This window comes from Ambystoma mexicanum, chromosome 2q (assembly GCF_040938575.1).
Source record: "Ambystoma mexicanum isolate Mex_15411 chromosome 2q, UKY_AmexF1_1, whole genome shotgun sequence".
Taxonomy (NCBI): domain Eukaryota; kingdom Metazoa; phylum Chordata; class Amphibia; order Caudata; family Ambystomatidae; genus Ambystoma; species Ambystoma mexicanum.
The window spans coordinates 938030624-938048942 of record NC_090924.1 but is presented as its reverse complement, the minus strand read 5'-3'; the positions used below and the strand labels follow the sequence as shown (position 1 = coordinate 938048942).

General features: G+C 46.5%; 1 protein-coding gene across 1 annotated transcript in view; it reads left to right on the top strand.

Annotated features, from left to right (window-relative positions):
- CPVL (carboxypeptidase vitellogenic like) overlaps nucleotides 1-18319 on the top strand; it is a 1072295-nt gene that overhangs the window by 514050 nt on the left and 539926 nt on the right. The window lies entirely within an intron of this gene.

Genomic DNA, 18319 nt, shown 5'->3' with positions numbered 1-18319 from the left:
CAGCCAATTCCGTAGTTCACACAGTCAGTAGTTCCAACAACTCCTAAGAACTCTTGAGCACGACTCAGGACCACCATATAATGACAACATGACTCACTGTAGTACCACCACTATGCTAGCAATGGCTGCCATTAAAGTCCTGACGGCCAGTAAGGGTAGCTTATGTCACTTCTTTTGATTATATTGAAAACTATACATTCATCCCAACAAAAATAAGATCACTCACTTAGGTTTTAATTTTGTTACATGTATTGAGTGCCGTTTGTGCATTTGTGTCCTTGGCTTTCCCCACTCTTCTCCTTTCCTGCTATCCTTTGCTCCCTTTCCTTGTCAACCCACAGACAACAGTTTTGATGGCACACTGTGCAGGGTTACAGCTTGCTTCTACATGGACAAGCCTCAGTGCTTTCAGATCACTATGGTGGTCAAGCGTGCAGACAAATGGCATACAATAAAATATATTAAGTCTATACTAAAGAGTGTTTGTTTATTTTTTTTTACCAGCAAGTCAACTTTAAAAAAAAAATCAGTTCTATTGTAATTTTCCAGTACACAATACAATTCTCTAAAGCTCAAAATCATTCTTTCCAAGAAAGAACGAAAGAGTAGAGTAGCAAGATGAGATGAAACAGCAATAAAACAAAACTCCCTTGCAAAATGCATTAGTCCTTTGTCCTCGCCCCCCCCACCTATGGTCTCTTCCGCTGTGCTCCATCATTACCAGCATATGATGTACAGCACTGTATGATATAATAAGGATAATGATAATTGCATAAAAATGTAGCAATAATAATGGCAATAATGCTAAGAACAGCATAATTAACCATAATAATACATTGCCTCACACTACGTACTTATCCATATTTCGTGTCCTTGTGCTTCACATAGCCGTATTATTATTATAACGGCTCCCTCCACCCTTACACCTCCCCTAATAAATCTGTACACTCCTTGAGCAGAGAGCTTATGAGGTTCTAACCTAACAGATGCGGAATGAAGTCAGAATGTATCGGAGTAGTCCTTTAATTGAGGGATATATCGAAAATATAAACATAAACAAGGAATAAAACCTAGTCTTAACTGCCGAGGCTTTTCTTTTGTGGACATTTCGATATGTTGCCATTCAATCCCTTGTAACTTTGTTGTTACAAGTGATATCGGGGCCAAATGGCCCCATTTTCTTCGCACATGTAGACCGTCAAAATGCCACCAACGATTCGTAGTTTGCTGTAGGGGGGTGCAAGAAAATAACAGAAAAGTGACTACATTTTGTGTTTGTTCAGAAAATAATAAAAATGAAACGATGTACAAAGAAGCCTGTGGAATTTTCCTTGTAAGAGCTAGGAACAAATGGTTTGTTGTTGTGAATTCGCCATTTCCAGGCTTTCAGGAACAGGTTGAGTGCAAACAAAAAATTATAAGGTTACCATCAGTTTTGTGAGAGGTAGGCGATTTTTCCCTTTTTTTCCTCAATAGGCCATGCTTGGACGGAATAGAAGAGATGAATAGGAAATCTGAATGTGAAGACAGAAAGGCAAATATTTCTGAAAAGTAGACAAAATTCCAAGTTTAGGAAGGACTAATTTGTTCAGGTCAGTCAACAATGTAGCTAAAATTCCCATAGTTTGGGAAATAATTGGAAAAATGACAGAAAAAAAGATGTGCTGGACATGTTTGTACTTGTAAGGTGATGACTTCTGTGAATATTGAGAAAATCAATGCACCGCTACATTCCCCCTACTCTTCTAGTTTGGAAATCACACACTTTTCGTTATGTTTAACAAAACGACTAATACCACAAGCCAAAAACCGAGCCATGGTACACAGGATTTTTATGCTGATGGCCTAAACAGTCGCACTTTAAAAATAAGGAAAACAAATGTGGTAAAGAATGGCAAGCACAGGCAGGCCTCTTGAAGGATAGGTGACATGTGCAGGTTACAAAAGCGTACAGTACCTACAGCAGTGACTCAATGTAGGTCACATTTGGGAAATGAAAGGGTTGCGTGACAAACAGCAGTATGAAATGTGTTAAAACGTTCTCCAAACCAAGAGAAAACACAGATCCTACCTTCCCACATTCCCACAGGTGACCGGATTAAAAATGGTACCTCGCATGTGACGATGTACTGACCTGGGTGCAATGCAGGAGAAAAACACAATTTTCAGACATTTGACACCAGGAAACCACCAAAACACGCTGGAAACAACACATGTCCTTCCTGCCCACATTCCCACAGGTGCCCCGACAGAAACAGTACCGCACATGGGTGGGTGCACTTACCTGGGCGCAAAGGGAAAAGGCTGCTAGACCAAAGGGTCTGGGAAGAGAACAGTTTTAGGTTTTTGGTCTTGTGGACAACCCACAGATTTGGCCCTGGGGTGTCTCAGCCACTAAGGAAAACGGGGAACCACATGGATTTCTGAAAAGTAGTCACCTATGGGAATCCAAAGAGGCCTGACTTTCGCAAATCGATCGCCTTAGAACTTTTTAACCACAAGATCCGTCAATGTCCAAAATGTAGGGGGGAAAAGAGTTTACAGACATTTGCCACCAGGAAACCACTGAAACAACCAGCAACACATGCCCCACCTTCCCACAGGTGTCCCAACCCACCTTCCCACAGGTGTCCCAACAAAAAACGGTACCTTACGTGTGGGTGCACTCACCTGGGCGGAAACAGGTACATCATCTGTATGCCAAGTGCTCTGGCAATACAAGAATCACTGTGCGTTAACTTCTGCTGCCCTTTTTTTTCTATTCACGCCCTTTGACAGGCACCTTTGCTCACTTTCCGCATACATACATTGGATAGTGCAACATGAAACATGGTTGGTTTAAGCGCAAGAAAAAGTTATCTTGTGACCAGTAAAGCCACGTCAGGGCACCATCCACTTTACTGGCCATTCATACACCTTTTATGCCTGAAGTCACTAGCCATCCATTTCAGCAGTCACAACTCTACCAAAATCACCAGCTCCATAGCAACCATGTCTGCACAGTCCTAGCAAGTGGACATCTGCTGACATGGCAACCTTGTCTCCAGGCAATGTCTTTCACACCGACTTTATGTACTTGCATATCAACTATGCCTGCATTCAACTGTCATGTGGCACCAACCATATCTGCAAACATACACCCACTAAATACACATCCACTAACATGCTGCCATTTCTCCAGTGATGGAAAAGTGCATTCAAAGCAATCGTATGTGTGTGGACAGCTCTGCATTACCTCACTCTCACACCAATCACATATCAGTAATTCCAAAACAAGACATTCCAGGCATACAAAACATTAACTTTACTGTAGTAAAAAAAATCATGGCAGGGTGGTAAGAGTTATACAAGAAACTGCTGCCATATATATGCTGTCCAGTTCCCATTTTCATTTCACTTAGCCCTTAAGGGAGGGAGACAAACTGGCATTTCCAAATCTTGAAAGACACGCCGTGATAGGAGGGAACTGGAATGCTGTTCCTGTCTTGTCCAAGTCACACCTCCAGCGCAGGGAGCTGGACTACCGTTGCTTTCCAAGGCATGCCTCAAGTGGAAGGAATCAGAATGGCGTTCTTTTCTAAGGCATGCCTAAAGTGGTGGGAACCAGAAGGGTGTTTCCTTCTTATCCAACGCACGCCGCGAGTGGAGGGAGCTGGGCTGACGTTTCATTAGAAGGCATGTCTCAAGTGGAAGGAGTCACAATCTCGTTCCTTTCCAAGGCATGTGTCAAGTGGCGGGAGCTGGACTAGCACTGCTTGCCAAGGCACACCACCAAAGGGGAGTGAACCAGAATGATGTTCCCTTCTTGTCCAAGGCACACCTCGAGCGGAGGGAGCTAGACTGACTAGTCTTTCTAAGACATGCCTCAAGTGGAAGGAACCGGAAAGGCATTCCTTTCTACGGCACGCCTCCAGTGGAGGGAGCTGGAGTGGCATTCTTTTTTAAGGCATGTACTCATTGAGAGCCTAAGTGTCTCTTTGAGGGAATGATGGGCATTTCAAGAAATCATTCGATCTCCCAATACTTTTCCTTTGCATGATACAAAAGAAGACAAGGCTGCAGGCAGAGGGCTGGCATGGAAGGGCATTGGGAACAGTACACCCGAGTATGCCTCCTCCTTCCTTGTTTTGTACACACCTTACATTTTCTGCATGGTTGTTATTCATGGGTGTGGCCGGAACATAATCCGCAAAGTGTCGTCCTTTCTATCTGGCTACATCCTCTACTTCTGCAAAGTAGTGAGTTGATACATGGACAACGGACAGCAAATGTATAACTTTTTTCAAAAGTGCAAAAATGACAGTTTGTTTTCTGGAGCACCTGCAACATATACAACATACACATTGTATGTAGCTACATGCATAATGTGTACTGCCAACTTCTTGTACCACTTGCGTGCTGCATTATATGGCTCAAGCAATTGGTCTGGTTTATCTACACCCCCCCATCTTCCTCCCCCCCGGACCCCTTATTTTCATAGCTTGCCCCCGCACAGTGACAAGTGAAGTACTTTCATCATGAATAGTACTCAGCATGTGTACATCCCTTCTGTCGCAGAATTTTACTGGCAACAGTTCATCACGCTGCAATGCCATACATGCTCCCTTGTCCAGCTTCTTACAAACAAGTTGTCTGGAGAAGCCTATGTGGTTACTGTGGATTGTACCACATGTCAGTGTTGTACAGTTTCTTGAACAGTGGTACTCCTGTGTTGAAAATGTCCAGATACAAATGGTGACCCTTGTGGAAAAATGGTGTTGCAAGATCCCACACAATCTTACTTCTCCCTAAATGGGCTGGGCAGCCCAGAGTCTCTTCCAGTGTAGACTCTCATGTTGTAGGCATACCCTGCAGTACTTTCACACAGCATGTAAACCTTGATCCCATATCATGCTTTCTTGCTCGGAATATACTGCTTGAAACGTAGTCGACCTTTGAACAATACCAATGATTCATCAATGGATATTTTCTGGTTAGGAATATACACCAACGAAAATCGCAGAGCAATGGCTGAATTTTTAAAAGCCTATCACAATTTAGCTCAGTTCTTGGTAATGCTGCCAAGTTGTTATTGAATTGCAGCATACGTTGCACTGCTAGGAAACAATCTCTACTATTGCTGGACAAAAGGGCTTGTATATAAAGCTTCAATAGACCAATTCAGTGAGGTAGATGGCTTCCGCACTATTCCCATGAGCAGAGAGACCCCAAAATGTTCTCATCTCAACACCCATAGTTTGAACCCAAGAGTGTGCTCTGGAATGGGGTTTCAGATTGGCACCCTGTGCCCTCAAGAACTGTTCAGGTCAGAGATAGTTTTGCTCCACCACATCTGAAATGAACCCATCATCAACAAAATGTGTGAAAAAGTCAATAGGCTCAAATCCTTCTGTGTTCTGGGTGCACCCGGATACTCGAGTGAAAGGTGGCACAACAGGCTGAGCCATTGCTGGAGGCACCCAGTCTGACTCATCAGTCATGTCATGAACTGGCATGTTCCTTCAAAGTTGCAGGTAAACTTTGTACGGGAATTGTGAGACGAGGTGGCTGTACCCTTCGTTCTCCATCAGATGAGGTGGAACTAGCCTCCAGCAAAAACTCACTTCCGAATCAACTGCCTGCTCACCCTCAGAAGCAGAAACTGTTTGTGCCTTACTCCGACTCAGACTGCGTCAGTAAGTTAAGAGCCTCCTCACTAGACATCTGACCTGAAGCCATGAATACTATGGCGATCTAAACTTTTACTGCCCAAAGAGCAGATAAACACTGAAACACCAGGTAACTTTGCTTTTTAAAGTAAAGAACTTAGTATAGTAAGTTGTCTAGAATGAAATAGCCCAAGACCACACAATTACACCAAATTGTTCTGAATCTGCTCACAAAATGTAGCAGCCCTCTAAAATGTAATTTACTGTCAACACGCCAAATAAGGAGTACTAATTTGCTAACACTCGCGTTAAATACAGAAATACAGTTCACTTCTTACAAGTGGTTAGACTGCTACAACGCACCTGCACCTACAACAAAGAGAACACAAAATCTATGCAATATGTCTTACACAAATGCAAGAGCGGGGAAGAGGATGGAACCCACACTGACAATTCAGACACCCACCGTACTTTGAACCTTCCACTCCCCCATGGGGTACAGGCGGGTGGCAAATGCAGGTGAGAAACAACATTGCAATGTGTTTTTAATTGGGTGAGGTGAAAAGGCGGAGGCGCACTGGACGCAGAAAGTAAAGATGAGGAAAGTAGATGGCAGGGCTATTCAAGACAATTGCTGGCACACTTTCCACAAAACCCCTTGCTCATTCACAAAGGGTAAGGTGTGGAGGGGGAAGGTCACGAGCACTGAACGACTACAAGGGCCAGCAAGTGGAAATAAACTACAAAATGCGGTGACGCTTTGGAAAGAAATAGGCAACAATGACATATTGAATACATTGAAATTCCACCAAAACAAAGAAGAATGCAGTTGCTAACAAGTAGAGTCTCACTGTCAACAGATTTAGTCACCATTTTATTATTATGCTGCACAACCCAGTAAGAGCATCAATTATTGGGATACCCCTCTCTCCCAGCATAATATCTGGGCAAACTTCAATTATGTCCTCAATGAAAACGTCCATGCCTCTCTAAGATAGGTTCACTCTGTCTCGGTGAAACATCAGGTCACCTTTGATAAAACCATAGTGAATTTTCAACATTTTTGTCATCGTTGGTCAATCTTGCCACCTCGCCATATAGTTTCCTCACTGAGTTGTTGATGGCCTTTTACTTCCCTGGAGTTCACCAATCACTCCTTGGAATGATTTGAGACCAAGCCACCACAGTGGTTGCGAACCCAAATGAAATCCACTCCATTTCGCCATCAGTAGCTCCCGTACCCCTCTCCATCGCAAATAAGCCATGTCATTTCCTCCCAGATGCACAACTATCAAAAATGGAGGTGGAACTTCTCTTTTTGCCTGGGAATCACAGATGACTCCTGAGCTGGGTAAGGTGTATTCCCCTGACACCAAACCAGTACAAAGACACACCATCCCTGTGAGACCCAGATGTGCTTGGGCCCGTGAAATGTGCTGCTGCCCTTCAGATGAAACAGTGCAAACCCTCCTCCTCACTAGGAAATGGAAAAATGAAAAACTAACATGAATAGGGCCCAATGTAAAGTCCATCCATTAGCACAGCAAGTGCATTCATACATGTCTCTTGCAACAATCCCAGACACACACTTCCCACCCCCCCAGTGTTATAATAAGCAATTAACATGTGAGAGAACACTAGGGCATTATGTAATTGGCACCGACTGTTCAGGAAAACAGGTGAAGAACACATTATTTCAGCTTGTGCCAATGTCACAGTTGTGCTGGCATAATTGTAATCGGTGAAGGTTTCTGTTCCTGTGGTACACTGTGTGTACTTTTAGGTGGTAAGGAACGTTGCAAGTACTGCACCTTGATACCGAGAGATCAGAGAAGGCGAATGGGAGAGATACTGCCAGAAAGGAGGACTAAGCCTCAGTGAAATCTCCATGGCTAGCACTTCTTAGGGCACAGTACAATAGGCATAATTCTCCCCCAACCCACTCACTTGCCTTTTTTACACCTCACATTATACAACACTCCTTGCCACCATATACTTCACACAGTGCCCTAGGAGCTTCCACCTCCTCCAATAGCAGGTCACATCAGTGCAACCTGCCTCCTAACTTTCTACAACAGCCCAAGCTCAAACAATGAAACTGTTCCATACTTTGCACACAATAATACCATTTTGGACAGTTTCATTGTGAGATCTTCGGCCAGAGCTCCAGAATGGCCAGGGGTCCTGTCCCCGGCCGTGGGCACCTATCTTCCATTTGGGTCGAATGTCCCCAAGCCCAGCGGCAGTACCAGGAGTCCTGGTAGGGTCCCCCGTTCCTGCTTGGAGGGAAAAGCTGCTCCCACATAGTGACAATCCCATAGGGCAAATACTTCTGGAATGGGCTAGATGTGTCTGGGTACAATGCGTGGAAGCAGTGTTCCACCTCTGCGGCTTCCACTGTAGGCCCAGACGCTGCTTGTAGGGACTGATGAGCCTGGCATGCTGCATGTACAGAGACCTGTGTCGGAGGGTGCAGATGTCGAAGTTCGGAGTCTTTTGCATTGGGGCTCCTCCATACAGAGGAGAGGGATACGTTTGGAGACGGGAGGATCCTTGCTGGTGGGATATGCCGGTTGTCATTGTGACGAGAGTCGTGGCTGGGCCCCTTGAGTTGACGGGTGCGTTGCCTTTTGTAGTGCAACCTGTAAAGGAGTGCATAGCGGCCCTGCTTTTTGTGTTGAGCTGGTAAGACGCTGGGAGTGGCAGCTTAGATTGCTTTAGTGGAGGACTGTGACATTTCAGAGGCCTGCTGGTTATGATGTGCTTAGCTTACTTTATGCAGCACCAATTGGTTTTGCTTACCCAGTTTTGTTGCAGTAGGCAAGCTGTTCTGATGGAGGAGATGTGGCACCTGGCTTCCGTGGAAATAGGAGATGGTGAGTGACCCCATAGGAGCGCGCTGCTCTTTTACTTGCTTTTCGGCTGGTGATAGTCCCTGCTACCGAACCTGTCTTATTGGGGGGGCTGTGCTGCACACATGGCCAAGGGAAACCAATGCCAGTGAACGCTGTCACTCTCGCATAAAGAGCTACCAGTTGCTCCTAAATATAGGACCCTGGTACAGTAGAAAGATTGACAGGGGAGGAGATATCGGTCAATGAGGTTCCTGAAACGAGTATTGCTGTGAACGATCATCCAAGTGCTTCATCTGAATTATCCATTATTCTGGCCCAAAAGAAAGTCTGGGTTCAAATCAGTTAATAGCAAGTTTGATAACCTGGTCTTTAAGGTGGCTAGGATGCAGTAGCTTATTGAGAAAGCTAGTGGTCGGATTTCGGAGGCTGAACACCGGGTTAAGGGTTTGTAAGGTACTGGTTCCAAAATGTGCCTTGCAGGCTCTGCAACAGGCGATGAAAGGGATTTGTGTGAAGAATTATGGCCTAGAAGCAAGCTAGATCCAGAAGGGACAACATACAGGTTGTTGGCATACCTGGATCTGTCCTATCGCACAAACCATGGAACTGCTCATGTAGGACTTTATCAGGGAGATGCTGTCAGATCCCCAGCTGTCCTTGCAATTTCTAGTTGAAAGGGCTCATTGAATATCTGGTCAGGCTCCCAGGCCTGGGCAGAATACTCTGCCTGTGATTGCCTGAATGTTGAACTACAGGGATAGGGATACTGTCCTGCGGCGATGCCGGAAACTAGGTGAATTGTACTTTCAGGAAGCCAGGATCTCCTTTTATCTCGATTCAGACCGCTCGCCTTTCCTTTGCCTCTGTAAACCCTCAATTGCGGGAATGTGGTCTGCACTATGCTGTGTCGTATCCTTCTAAGTTATGTGTTGCCCATAATAAAAAGACTCATGTTTTACTGAACCGGTGGATGCCCATTCCTTTTTTGGGCTGTTTGCCAAATGGCTGATTGAGTCGCTAAGTTGGTTCTCATCTGTGAGGGTCCAGTGTTGTTTTCTAAGGATGCATGTATAGGAATGTAACACCTTGGCCCATCCTTGGTATATCTATGATGTTTTAAGTGCCTGCTCTCCTCCCAATGGCTGGAGCAGCTAGGTCGGTGCGCCATGGAAACCCCCAGCAGTTGCCCAAAGGTTATGGTTTGGGTTTTTATTTTGACAGGGTTTGGGGTTTTTACTGCGGGTTGGGGTATTGTAGTGTGGATGCGTGTGGGTGATATTGTGTTGTGGATGTTTCTTATCCTCTAAAATTGTTCACGTCACTTGATGAAGTTTGATACGAATTGTAGCCCTGAGATGGCATGCATATTTCCCCCATGGTCATCGTGGCTCTACCCTCTTTGATGGGCCTTAACACTACATCGCCAGAGATTTGTGCTTTGATGAGCTAGAACATTAGGTGTCTTACCAACACCATTTAGGGGCGAAGGGTAGTCTTATTGTGAGCAGCATTGGGCTAAGATAATTCTGCTCCAGGACAGCTAACAAGGCGCTAGCTAAATCCTGGGGCTCCTGCAGCTTTTACACCTCCTTTTTGTCACTTTCATGTGGCGTTCTTGCCCTTATTTATAAGTCTCCTGGATTTTCAGGTTTTGGGGCATGAACAAGACCCAGAGGGTCGATATGTCACAGTATCAGGCGTCTTGGCTCGCACGCACCTGAAGATAGTCAACGTAAATGCCCAGAATATTGACAACCCTTCTTTTAACAAGCACCAGATTAACAAAAGCACCCATTACTTACATACTCAAATTGTTTGGCCGGGAAACTTAATACCGTTTTGAAAACTGTTATGGATGGATCCAGTGTGGGACCGAAAGCCCTTTCATTGTCCACTCGTGAAATTCATAGAAGTATGGATTACCTGGGGCTGCACCCTGAGGGCAGGGAATATTCATATTATTCCTCTGTCCATGACATGCTATCGCAGATCGATTACATTTTGTCTGGGACTAGATTACATCACAAGACTAAAGAGTGCACCTTCCTAGAACATTTTCAGACCATTTCATGTTAGTGTGGAGACTTTAACTTGAGAGTGGAACTGTTGTAAGATTGTTCTGGATTTTCAAGTCTAATGCATTGCAGGATGTGGCGTGTCGTAGTGACACGGTTATTACCATGGTTTTTTTGTCATAATATCGACTTTGTGCCCTTGATGGCGACAATTTGGGAGACGTTTAAAGTTTATCTTGGTCGCTGTATTGGTCTTGAAAATGGGGTCCTTTAAAACTATTAGGAGGAGCCTGGCTGATCTAGAGAAGGAGGTTGCTTCTCTCGAACGGCGGTTGGGTCAAACAGCTGATGAGGGACTCCTGGCCTCCATTTTATTTTTAAAGTATTTTATTGGCTTTTTCTTTATCTACATTTGCACAGTGATCAGTTAGCAAACTCAATTTCAATAAGGGGAAGGGTAAAAGGGGCAAAACAAAGTCGGACAATAAACAAACTGATTAAAAAACTAGTCTGCTTGCCACAAAATTAAAAGTTTTCCAGGTAACGAATTGGCATGGGAATACCGGGTCTAATGGTTCAGGGGATGTTGTCGTTGGAGTTTCGGTTGTAAGTACAGTACAATGATGTCTCATTGGCCAAAGGGTGGTTCGGGGGGTTTGTCATCCGACGGGTGAAGCATATCTTGTATTAGTGCTTTCCAGGCTTCATATGTTGGGCTAGCCTCTCCTCCTGCTCTGTCTACGCCTTCTCCCCATACCTGTGTTTCGGCCCCTGACCAATGTTCCAGTTCTCTATGCCATTTCTCAAAGTGCGGGCCCCTGGGAGACTTCCATGTCATGGCTATGGCTCTTTTGGCCAGCACACGTCATGTCCATAAGCTTCACTACGTGATGTATTTTGCTTGTTCTTGGATATGCGCTTAGCAGGCATTCTTTCAGGGACCATTTGCATCTTGTTACTCCTGCAGGCTTGCCCCACTCTGGACCAGAAGTTTTGAATCTTCGGGCAGCCCCAAAACATATGCATCATTCCCGCCTTCTCTGAGTTGCATCGGGGACATAGCGGGGCGTTGGGCTTGTTGATCTTGGCTATCCTTTCTGGTGTCATCTATGTTCTGTAAAGGACCTGTAATTGTAATAGCCTGAATCGAGCATTTCTCGACACTTCTCTAGGGTGTACTAAAATTCTTTCCCATTCCTTTTCAGTGATTTCATCTCCTAGGTCCGCCTCCCATCTCGATTTCAGGGCCTCACTCTTGGGGTTGGGTCTGTCTGACCGTTGGGCGTGGAGTCTGGACGTTGGTTTCCAGCCGTCCCCTAGGTTGTACAGTAGTGTTATTAATGGGCCTTGTTCTGGCTCACCTGGCCACTCTTTCCATTGTGATTTGGCACCTTCCCTGACTCTTCTATACCATAGAAATTGGCCACTGGGTAGGCCTTCGTTGGCCATCATAGTCTCAAATTCTCTGAAAGTTCCATCTGCGTATATGTCGCCCCAGGTATAAATAGTGTCTCTCCCATTGTCTCATTCGGATTAAGTCCGCCCTTCCCTTGCACACCCCTGCCGCGATTGGTATGTCTGTGGAGTAGGGGTGTGTCCCTTCTGTGTGCTTCTGGGCTCTGGTCCATATTTTCTTACCCAGGTCCACTAACATCGGAGGTTTCCCCCAGACATCCTGCTGGAACCCATAGTATTTCCTTCAAATTATCTGGGGTTACGTGATGCCCGAGTAGTCTGGTTTCTGAGGTATGTTCATCAGCTATCCATTTAGCCACGTGATTTAACTGTGCAGCTAGGTAGTATTTGCTTAAGTCTGGGAGCTGGATTCCGCCTACTGTGTATGATGTCAATATGTCTAGGGATATTTTGTGTCTGGTGTTATTCCACAGTAGCTCCCGTAGTAGTTTTACTGATACCCGGAAGAAGGAGATGGGGATGAGGTAATGTATGTTGTGGAAGAAGTAGAGGAATCTTGGGAGTACTATCATTTTAGTAATTGCTGCTCTGCCCATCAGTGATAGTGGTAGTTTTGACAAGCATTTCATTGACTTTCTGAGCCTGTGTATACAACCTGGGTGTTGCCCCTGTGTGTGTGTTCGGGCGTGTGCCATATGTTGATTCCCAGGTATCTGAAGGTGAGGAGTTTCCATTGGATTCCCACCGTTGGGAGATCAGTTTTGGTTAATGTGGCTAAGCCGGCCAAGGGGAATATGCTGGACTTCTTGTTTAAGGAGATCCCGGACACCCGGGCGAGGTTCTCTAGGATTGTTGGTAGGTTAAGGTCGGGGTCTCTCAGTTATAGTAGAACATCATTTACGTATAGCGAAATAATGTGGTATTTGCCCCCTATTCTAATGCCGGCATCAAAGAATTGATTCCCCATGAATATAGCTAGGGGTTCCAGTCCCAGAATGTATAACATAGGTGACAGTGGGCAGCCCTGCCTGGTGCCCCTCTGGATGTCCCGTAATCTCGATACCATCTTCCCAGTCTTGACTCTGGCTACTGGTGCCTTGTACAGTATTTGTATCCACCTAATGAAGGATGTTCCCAACCCGAATTGTTTCAGGAACTCCAGCAACCACGCCCAATATATGGAATCAAAAGCTTTTGTGGTGTCCAGAGAAACCACTGCATATGATTCACGTAGGTCTCTAGTTTGTGCCACTATGTGTTGTAGACGTCGTAGGTTTACTGCTGTGTTCCGGCCTGGTATGAAGCCATTTTGGTCTTCATGTATTAATGTGCCCATCACCTTCGAGAGTCTTTGAGCTAGGATAGTGGTTAGTATTTTTATATCGCAGTTGAGCATCGCTAGTGGTCTGTACGACCCACATTCCTCTCTTGGTTTCCCAGGTTTGGGGATTGGCACTATCAGCGTCTCCCTCATGGTTTTAGGCAGTGTCCCTTTCTCATAGGATTCCCTAAAGACTTCCAGGAGGATGGGAGCCAATGTCATGTGCAGGCCGTCACCGCCCGGAGTCTTATTCGTGGAAAGTGATTTAATTGCCTTGGTTATGTCCTCTATCGACAGGTCCTCGTTTAGGGTGGCTTTGTGCTTCGTTTAGGGTCGGGAGGCCTATTTCTTCCAGGGTGTCTAAAATGTCCCTTTGTGGGGTATAACTGCTGTGTGACTATATAGCTGGTAATAGAATCTACCTAATGCCTCATTGATTTGTAGCTGTGATTTGTAAATCTCGCCATTATGGGCTCTAATTTCAGTGATTATCGGATATTTCTGGTGTTCTTTTTTGCATAGCCACGATAGGAGCTTGCCTGGTGTATCGCCTTCTGCGTGTGCTCTGGTGGTTCTGGCTATGTAGTCACACTTGGCTAATCTTGCCCATGCCTTTTGACAGTCATTCCTGACTGTGACAAGTTCTTCTGCTGCCGTCGTTTTCAGCCCAGTAGTTTCGAGCTGGGTGATTCTCTCTTCACAGGTTTCTAGGTCTTTTCGTAGGGTTTTCCTTATTCCCCCCACACTGGCGATGACCTCCCCCCTTGTCACCACTTTTAGTGCTTCCCATATTGTATCCCATCCTTTAACAGAGCCTATATTGTTGTCTAGATATTCATGTAATTTATCTCGGAGGTCTTCCTTAAAGGCCCTGTCTGTGAGGGTTTCTGTCGGCATACGCCACATTGGTGTGGGTGGCCTGGGCCCCCAAGCCCTCCATTCCATGAGGAGTGGGGAGTGGTCTGATATGGATCTTCCTAGGTAGTTTATTGATTCCATTTGGAGTAGGTGCTGTCTGTCTACAAGCAGGTAGTCGATCCTAGTATAGAGCATGTGGGGAGATGAGAAATATGAGTATGCTCTTTCGTTCGGGTGACGTTCTCTCCATGCCTCAGCTAGGTCTAGGTTTTCGAGTACTCTGTTAAGTGGGGACTGGGCAGGAGCAGTTGGCAGTGTTAGGGGTTTATATCTATCTAGTGTGCAATCACGTGTGCTGTTAAAATCGCCCCCCGCCCATATGAAGAGGCCTTCACGGTAAGGAATCAATGTGGCACTTATCTTGGAAAGATATGCTGGGATGCCATTGGTGGGGCAGTAAGTGTTGATGATGCATATTTCCTGCTGTTCGATGCTGCCTTTCAGTATCATATATCTACATTCCCTGTCCACTTACTTTGACTGCAGCTTGAAGGGCACTGTTATTGATCCAGGTGTAAACTCCACGTGCATATTTGGAGTAGGGTGCGCCAAATCCTTGTCCTCCCCACCAACCCATCATTTTGTCAGTGTCTTCAGCTGTTGGATGTGTTTCTTGTAGCAGGGCAATGGAAACATGTTTCCTGTTAAAGTATAATTTGATCCTGTTCCTTCGCGCATAGGGGCCCATCCCTCTGACGTTCGATGTCATCACCCTGACATTAGCCGCCATCATCGTGTTGCACTTTCTTGACCAGCTCTTCCGATGTCCATTGTTTCCACATATGTGTCGTGGCAAAGACTAATACAGTTTTTAAACAGTAACTTGGTGAACTCAACCAACAGTGCCCAGCAGTTGCGCCTCGTGGGCGGTGCTTTGGTGCCCCCACCATCTCTTGGCATTTCCAAGCCATCCTTGGTGGGTTGCGATGCGAATGCAACAGGCCTGCATCAGTCTTTTCATGGGGTCGTGTCATTCTGCATGGGTCAGACAGTGTGGTGAGTTTCCCGTCCCTATTGGCTAGGGTTTCGGCGAAGGTGGTCGTTCATCGTAGGTGAGACGTTCCTGTGGGGGCCCACTATGTCAGTGTTGTGGTCTTGCCGCCGTCTCCTCGCCATCGTCCTGTTGTTGTGTTCGAGCCACATGTTTGCTGCTGCTGGTGTCTCTAGAAAGATGGCTCTCCCTTTGTATATGATTTTGAGCCTATAGCGGTAGAGTAGCATGCATTTTAAATTCAGCTGCCGCAATCTGGCCTATATCAGAACGAATGACTCTCTCGCCTTTTGGACAGTCGGGGTGTAGTCCGGATATATTGTAATTTTTGCATTGTGCCTGCTAATTGCACCCTCCTCGCCTGAGTGCTGCAGTATAACCTCCCTGTCTTGGAAGTTTAGGATCCGAGCTATAATCGGGCGAGGATGCGAGCCGGGTGGGGGCTTTTTCTGGAGTGCTCTGTGTGCTCTTACGACAGCAAACCCTTGGGAGTCTGCTAGCGCCTACTTCCTATTGTATCAGGGTCTCTACGAAGTTCGTGGGGTTGCGTCCATCCAGTCCCTCCAGAATACCAAGTAGGCGTACGTTGCTACGCCTGGATCTTTCCTCGGCCCTTTCTTCAAGTGTTCTGTTACGTTTTTCCAGCTCCTCCACTTTGGTGTGGACCTCTTTCAGCACTGCAGACATCTCTTGTTGCTCCGGCTCCGTGGTTATCACCCGTTCTTTAAGGTTGCGCATGTCTTAATGCATTAGTTGCACGTCCGACTTCACTTCCTCTATCTTGGTGTCAATGAACGTGCGGAGTCCCGATAGTCTCTAGTATCTGCTCCTCTTTGGTGTGTTCCTCGGGGGTACTCTGGGTTGGTTCGGTCGACTTGGCTTCATGTCTCTGTTCCTTTGGGCGGGTTGCCGTGAAGGATTGCATGATGTTAGTTTTGCACTTTCCTTTCAGAAGGGACATCGCTTGTCCCGAGGACCGGGGCTGCAAGGGGGTCAGCAGGTCACACCAGTCCTCTCTTGATTTAGTTCTGCGTGTATGTATGTTTCTGTGATTGCCACCCAGAGTGTGTGCGGTTTGAGTCCTTCCTGTTCTCCTGGGTTATAGCAGGTTTCTCAATTGGGCAGTGTGCTCCAGGAAATGATTTGGCTAAGCAGGCTGTTGCTGTCGTATGGTGCGATAGTCAGTGTTTGTCCCGGGGGTGAAAGGCGTTTGAAATTCGTGAGGTTATGCTCTTGTGCAGTAGTACCTCTTAGTCTTTTGGGCCTCTGTTTTGTTTAGTCTACCAGGTGGGCTCACCAAGTGCTAGCTTACTGTTAGCGAGGGCTGTGTGATCCTCTGCCACCGGTGTAGCCTGTGCTACCCTGGGAATAGGTAGTTCGAGCGTATCTCAGGCTACTTAGTGTAGGCTTAATCGAGTTTAAAGCCTGCTGCTCATCAAGTCACATTAATGTTCAGGCGCAGTCTGGCTCCCCCGATCTGTTATGAGGGTTGCACTCAGGTTTGCTGGCCCTCACGTTGTGATCACAGCCCCATTGTGATGTGTTGGTGATTGTTGTTTATTTCCTAGTAGAGGTGTGCCTTTGTATGTGTTTAAAAGTGTTGCCTTGTCCCAGTGGGGATCTCTTCTGATATTGCACCCTTAATGAGTGCCCCCCTCTCGTTGGGTATTATGCGGGTGGGGGTAGCGGGTCTAATGCAAGATTGGTCCGGCCGCTCTCCTTTTCAGCTTGGAGAGCTCCAGTCTGTCACCAGGGAGTTACGTTTGTATGTTTTCCGGGGCCTGCCCCTCGCCCTCCCCGGCTCACCTTGCGCTGGCAGCAGTTCGCTTTGGGACCTGGTGGCTCGCTCTCGGCCTCGGCGCAGTCCGCTCCAGCCCCGTCTGGCTCCTGGTTGCTGCTTGAGTGGCTGCTCCCGGGGGTCCTCGTAGAGGGGCCTCGGTCAGCCCCTGCCGCGTCGCCTCCGCCACGTCTCTCCCCCGCTTCCTCTCTTCGCCTGGCGATCTTGGACCTCGGCGCCGTCCGCCATTTTGGATGGTCCGAGGGGCGCAACTTCGGCGGCTTGCTGGGGGGGTTTGGAGGCAGCGGTTCTGCCTGTTCTTGGCATCGAGTGCACAGGATCGGTTCCGCCACAGGAATGTTCGTTTGTTTTCTGTGTGCTGCAATTACGCCGTAGTTATCTAGGATCTATTGAGGTTCAGGACAGGAGCACGGTACCCACACATCCTCACATCGCGTGCTCGGGTCACGCCCACCCCCCCCCCTTGTTTCGTATCGAGGCAGATAGGAAATTGAATTTTTCTGGGCTCCTCGTAAATATGGTGAGGAGGGTCGACCTGTTTAGCCATTTGGCTATGCGGATATAATGGTTGTTGGGGTCAGTGACGGAAGAGTATCGTTGGATCCCAATATGATTTGGGGATTTGTTCTTTATTATGGGAATTGATATGCTGGTAGAGGGACGCCTGACCCTAGTGAGCTTCACACCTATTTCAGCACCATATCCTTGCCTAGACTGGACCAGAAAGCGTGAGACCTTGATTCCTCGATTAAGACTGATGATGTAATGGCTGCAATAGCAGCATTTCCTTCCTCTAAAGCCCTGACACATATTTTTAAAGAGCTTGGGCCTGATGTTGCTGCCTACCTATTGCATATGTGGCATGGGTCGTTGCAGGCTAGCATGTTTCTCTCCACAATGCAGGAAGCGATAATCTCATTGATTTTGAAGCTTGATGAAGACCCTACAGACTCTGCGTCCTATATACCAATTTCATTGATAAACTTGGATACGAAGATCTTTTCGAAGATCCTATCTGCCAACTTCTGCCCCATGTAGCGTCTGTTATTCATTTAGTTAAATCAGGCTTTATGCCAGGTCCATCACCGGCTTTTAACCTGAAGTGATTATTTGCCACACTTGCAAAAATTGACTCGTGTGTTCAGGCTGTGGACGCCTTACTAGACACACAAATCGTTTGATTCAGTGTTTTGGGATGATTTCTTGACTAGACTTGAGAAAGTAAGGCTCAGAACTTATTTTTTAAGTTGTGTGAAATTGCTTTACTCTGGGTCCAATGCGCTTATTAACTTTGTTTGGAAAACAATTGCCCCTTCTCAGCTGGGGCATGGGATGAGGCAGGGGTGTCCGATAGGTG